Source organism: Homarus americanus, unplaced genomic scaffold, assembly GCF_018991925.1.
Source record: "Homarus americanus isolate GMGI-L3 unplaced genomic scaffold, GMGI_Hamer_2.0 scaffold60089, whole genome shotgun sequence".
NCBI classification, from domain to species: Eukaryota; Metazoa; Arthropoda; class Malacostraca; order Decapoda; family Nephropidae; genus Homarus; species Homarus americanus.
Window position 1 is genome coordinate 1 of NW_024729006.1, and position 6,543 is coordinate 6,543.

General features: G+C 45.0%; 1 non-coding gene across 1 annotated transcript; it reads right to left on the reverse strand.

Moving 5' to 3' along the window:
- Nucleotides 1–3,890: 3,890 nt before the first annotated feature.
- Trnan-guu lies at nt 3,891–3,964 on the reverse strand. The gene has a single exon. It is a non-coding gene; the product is annotated as a tRNA-Asn (tRNA).
- Nucleotides 3,965–6,543: the final 2,579 nt, after the last annotated feature.

Below are 6,543 nucleotides of genomic sequence, written 5' to 3' on the forward strand. Positions count from 1 at the left end.
AACCTATTGCCTATGATTATCTCCCAACCTTGCCCATGATTATTTTCAACCATTGCCACGATTATCTCCCAGCCATTGCCCACGATTATACTTCCAACCCATTGCCCACGATTTACTCCCAACCGTTGCCCACGATTATGCTCTCACCACATTATGCAATTAAATAATAAACACAATATACCGCCATGGTTTTTAATTATCATATAATTACCTTTCTATATATACATTTATTGCCAATGTAATTATATACATCACCTGTGTTTTATATGCTAAGTGGGTCATTATGATGCAAAATGGTGTAATGAAGGACAATTTATCATCACTTAACATATAATTATTTTTAAAGATAATTTTAAATGGGGTGCTAATTTATTGTGGTTAGTGTGTGTGTGTGTGTGTGTGTGTGTGTGTGTGTGTGTGTGTGTGTGTGTGTGTGTGTGTGTGTGTGTGTGTGTGTGTGTGTGTGTGTGTGTGTGTGTGTGTATGGGTGTGTGTGTGTGTGTGTGTGTGTGTTACAGTATTATATTTTGTATACTAAGACCTATTTCAATTACAGTAAACAGTCCATGTAACCTCTACGACACCAGAGCTCGTAGACTAGTAGTGAAGATTCCTGCCACCAGAAACAACATCCCCCACCCACTGCCACCTTCCCTCCCCTGCCAACACCCGCCGGTCGCCAAACACAACATCAGACTTCACGCCGCAACACCAGTCGCACCGTAAAACTATGGACGATAATAATTTGAGGGTGGAGTGACGTGTGTGTGTGTGTGTGTGTGTGTGTGTGTGTGTGGTGTGTGTGTGGACGTGTGTGTTTGTTATATGTGTGTGTGTGTGTGTGATGTGTGTGTGTGTGTGTTCCCCCGTTGTTTACATTTTGCCGGAGAAAGAGTCGACAATCAACACCCCTACCCTCCCCAACACCCCCTACCCTCAACAACACCCCTACCCTTCCCCAACACCCCTCCCTCCCCAACACCCCTACCCCTCCCCAACACCTCTCCCCAACACCCCCTACTCCTCCCCAACACCCCCTACCTTCAACACCCCTACCCTTCCCCCAGCACCCCCTACCCTAACCAACACCCCCTCCCCAACATTAGGAGGGAGGTTGGAAGCTCAGGTAATCAGTGTCACGGGCTCAGCCATCTCTCTCCTCACAGTGCTAAAAAACTAAACCAGGTTTCCTACGTTGGGCTCCACACACACACACACACACACACACACACACACACACACACACACACACACACACACACACACACACACACACACACTAAAAATCATGGTTATATTGTACTAAATGTTAAATTCCTGTTAAAATTAAACAAGATTTACTCACATCACCTCCTGCCACCTGGGTCACCTGTCGTCTCACTCACCTGTAAAAAATAAACAAATATATAGGAACAACAGGTGGGTGATCAACACACACACACACACACACACACACACACACACACACACACACACACACACACACACACACACACACACCAGCGTTTGAAATTATTGCTTAAAACTAAAACTAACTAAAAACTATGTATGTATATATGTACTATAAAGCCCTCCCCACACACCACAATTAACAAACATAACCTATCCTAACTAACTTCTAATCTAACCAACCCTAACTTAATTCAACCCTAACCTAACCAACCCTAACATAACCCAACAACCCAAACCTAACCTAACCATTTTTTACATTTATTATATTTTTCCGTATTTTTTAGAAATTTTTAAAGGTGAATTGTGTGAGTTAATCTCAAGCAATGGAATCCACTTGTTGACGTCATGAAACTTGGCAGATTACACTAAGAGCACTAGGTTTAAATGCCTCTGCCCAGGACGGTGGATCAATATTATTATTATTATTATTATTATTATTATTATTATTATTATTATTAGCTGGACAAGACGTTATGTTGTTAGATTAGGTTTGGTAATGTATAAAGGTAAGGTAAGATATAGGTAAGGTATGTAAGGTAAAGTAAAGTAAGGTAAGGTAAGGTAAGGTATAGGTAGGTAAGGTATGGTAAGGTATGGTGAGGTAAGGTAAGGTAAGGTAAGGTAAGGTAAGGTAAGGTAAGGTAAGGTAAGGTAAGGTTAGGTAAGGTAAGATTAGGTAAGGTAAGGTAAGGTAAGGTAAGGTAAGGTAAGGTAAGGTAAGGTGAGGTAAGGTAAGGTAAGGTAAGGTGAGGTGAGGTAAGGTAAGGTAAGGTAAGGTAAGGTAAGGTAAGGTAAGGTAAGGTAAGGTAAGGTAAGGTAAGGTAAGGTTAGGTAAGGTAAGGTAAGGTAAGGTAAGGTAAGGTTAGATTAGGTAAGGTAAGGTAAGGTAAGGTAAGGTTAGATTAGCTTCATCTCTAGGAAAAAGAAAAAAGCTAGGGTGGCTAATCTTCAGGTGATTCCAATACCTTACGATTATCTCAACACCAACCACACTCTTACATCTTAACTATCAAATAACATTAAAAAAAATCAACCGTTGAAAGCAAGAGTCCATTACCTGTGATAGAGTAATAATATATAGCGAACAGGTAAGTAATTATGCCCACAGGTAAACAGAGCGAGTTACCTGAGACCTCATCTACTCACCTCGGGGGTTTGGCTGGGCAGGTGGGCAGGTCTGTACTCTGGCTACCTAAGACGGGCTGAAATTCCTACCTATCACCCCCCCCCCCCCAATACACTAACCCTGAGAGAGTACTTTTTATTTACGGTTAGAGTCGAAGTGTAATTCCGACGCCATTTTTTCATCACTGGTAAATTGAGTCAATTCATTTTTTTTCACTAATTTGGGTAGAATATTTAACTCTTCTCCTCCTCCTCCTCCTTCTACTACTCTTCTCCTCCTCCTCCTACTCTTCCCCCTCCTCCTCCTCCTCCTACTCCTCTTCCCTCCTCCTCCTCCAACTCTTCCCTCCTCCTCCTTTCTCTACTACTCCTCTTCCCCTCCTCCCTCCCTCCTCCTTCTACTACTCCTCTCTCTCCTCCTCCTCCTACTCCCTCTTCTTCCTCCCTCCTCCCTCCTCCTACCTCTTCCTCCCTCTCCTTCTACCACTCTTCTCCTCCTCCTCCTCCAACTCTTCCCCCTCCTCCTCCTTCTACTACTCCTCTTCCCTCCTCCTCCCCTACTCCCTCTTCCTCCCTCCCCCTCCTACTCCTTTCCTCCTCTTCCTTCTATTACTCTTCCTCCTCCTCCCTCCTACTCTTCTTCCTCACACACACACACACATTAGCACTTGGCACGAGGCCCACCCTGACACAAACACACACAGGTAATGAACACAACACATTAGAATATTTATTTGACCTCTCCTCATTCTCTCCTCCCCCCTCCCTCCCTCCCTCCTCCCCCCTCCCTCACCCTCTCCCCCTCACACCATCAACATACACAACGCCTATTATTCCTCAGTTAAGGATACAAGGAAATAATGAGAAAGATGTGTAATGAGGGAGACTTTTTTACGATGGGGAAGGAAGGAAGGAAGGAAGGAATGGAGGAAGGAAGGAAGGAAGGAAGGAAGGAAGGAAGGAAGGAAGGAAGGAAATGAGAAAGACAAAATAATGAGGAAGATTTTTTACAATGGATAAATATGTTAAGGAATAAAGTAAGGAAGGAAACTGAGATAAAATATTGAGGAAGACTTTAATTTACCTAACTTAATTCTCAACTAGTCCTAACGTAACCTAACGTAACGTAACCTAACCTAACCTAAGCTCAACCTAACCTAACCTAACCACACTATGGCCTTAACCCCAAGATAATTTTATAAAACTCATTGTCCATATTTTTAAAAGTAGATCTTAACCACTCAGGTGTCGTCTTACTAACAACAGCCAATAAAAATCATGGTTACAATTCCCCGAGACGACGTTAAAATAGTCGCCCCCGGGTGGGCTCGAACCACCAACCTTTCGGTTAACAGCCGAACGCGCTAACCAATTGTGCCACGGAGGCTTGAGGGTGTAGTACCGGGTGTAGGTATTTGACTCAGCGGTCGAATATAGCATTGAGTTTTTAGGTGTGTGTGTGTGTGTGTGTGTGTGTGTGTGTGTGTGTGTGTGTGTGTGTGTGTGTCCTGTTACCCCCTATCACCACCTCCACCCTCTATCACCACCTCCACCCACTATCAACTCCTCCACCCACTATCAACTCCTCCACCCATTATCACCACCTCCACCCACTATCACCATCCCCACCCACTATCTCACCACCCCCCACCCACTGTCACCACCTCCACCCACCCCATGCCACCTCCACCCCACACTATCACCACCCCACCCACTATCACCCACCTCCACCCACTGTCACCACCTCCCACAAACACCACCTCCACCTATCACACACCTCCACCTATCACCACCTCCACCTGTCACCACCCCACCCACTATCACCACCTCCACCCACTATCACCACCTCCACCCTATCACCACCCCACACACCCACTATCACCACCTCCACCCCACTATCACCACCTCCACCACTATCACCACCTCCACCCACTATCACCACCTCCACCCACTATCACCACCCCCCCACCCACTATCACCACACTCCACCCTATCAACTCCTCCACCCACTATGCCACCTCCACCCACTATCACCACCTCACCTATCACCACCTCCACTATCTACACCACCATCACCACCTCCACCCACTATCACCACCTCCACCCACTATCACCACCTCCACCCACTATCACCACCTCCACCCACTATCACCACCTCCACCCACTATCACCACCACCCACTATCACCACCCCACCCACCATCACCACCTCCACCCACCACACCACCCCCACCCACTATCACCACCTCCACCCACTATCACCACCCCAACCACTATCACCACCACCCACTATCACCACCCCCACCCACTATCACACCACCCACTATTACCACCCCCACCCTCACCCCGAATGACCTTGTCTACGCAGGTTAACAATATCACACATAATCTATTCGTAATTAACGCTGGATTAAATCACCCCCAGGTAATTTACACTCAGGTGAGGCAACTAATTACCACATTATAACCAACTCTTACATTATCTGGTTGTACCTGAAGGACGCGGTGTATACTGAACAAGGTCATTATGTAGTTGATGCCAATAGTTAATGGTTAGTTGGAGAGGGATTGTGGTGCCCATTACCTGTTGTAAATTTGAAGAAGAGGGAATTAAGGAACAGGTAAAGAGGAGTGTGTAAACAAAGAGTAAAGAGGAGATAAGGTGTAAAAGGTAAGAGAGTAAAAGAAAGATCTAGAACTCAAGCTAACATCATTATCATACATACATACATACATACATACACACATTAACAAGAAAACACACACTCACACACACACACACACAGGTAGTCATCATCCACCACACACAGGTAATGACACAAATGAGTTACAGCAACCATCAATCACCAGCCAGGGCGGTTAAATCACCAGCCAAGGAACCTAAATCACCCCCCTAGTTACCAGCTCATCATACACACAGCTCATCATACACACAGCCACATACACACAGCTCATCATACACACAGCTCATCATACACACAGCTCATCATACACACAGCTCATCATACACACAGCTCATCATACACACAGCTCATCATACACAGCTCATCATACACACAGCACATCATACACACAGCTCATCATACACACAGCTCATCATACACACAGCTCATCATACACACAGCTCATCATACACACAGCTCATCATACACACAGCTCATCATACACACAGCTCATCATACACACAGCTGATCATACACACAGCTCATCATACACACAGCTCATCATACACACAGCCCATCATACACACAGCTCATACACACACAGCTCATCATACACACAGCTCATCATACACACAGCTCATCTACACAGCTCATCATACACACAGCTCATCATACACACAGCTCATCATACACACAGCTCATCATACACACAGCTCATCATACACTCATCATACACAGCTCATCATACACAGCTCATCATACACACAGCTCATCATACACACAGCTCATCATACACACAGCTCATCATACACACAGCTCATCATACACACAGCTCATCATACACACAGTTCATCATACACCATCTGATCCTCCATACCCACATCAATCATACACCCAGTACAGGTATCATCAACTTTGGTGTACGTCATCAACTAAGGACATGTACGTTACATCAATTAGTTCGTAAGTGATTGTTAGGTCAAGTACAGTCATCAACCAGTTCACAGTTCATTAAACAAGACTGTGAATCATCTGTTAACTGTCCCAAGTCATTAGACAGTCTTAGTTTATCCTCCAGTTATCGTAAGTTATCACACAGTCTTTAAAGTCGTCATCCAGTCATCCTCAGTCATCACACAGTCTTTAAAGTCGTCATCCAGTCATCCTCAGTCATCACACAGTCTTAAAGTCGTCATCCAGTCATCCCCAGTCATCACACAGTCTTTAAAGTCGTCATCCAGTCATCCTCAGTCATCCTCAGTCATCACACAGTCTTTAAAGTCGTCATCCAGTCATCCTCAGTC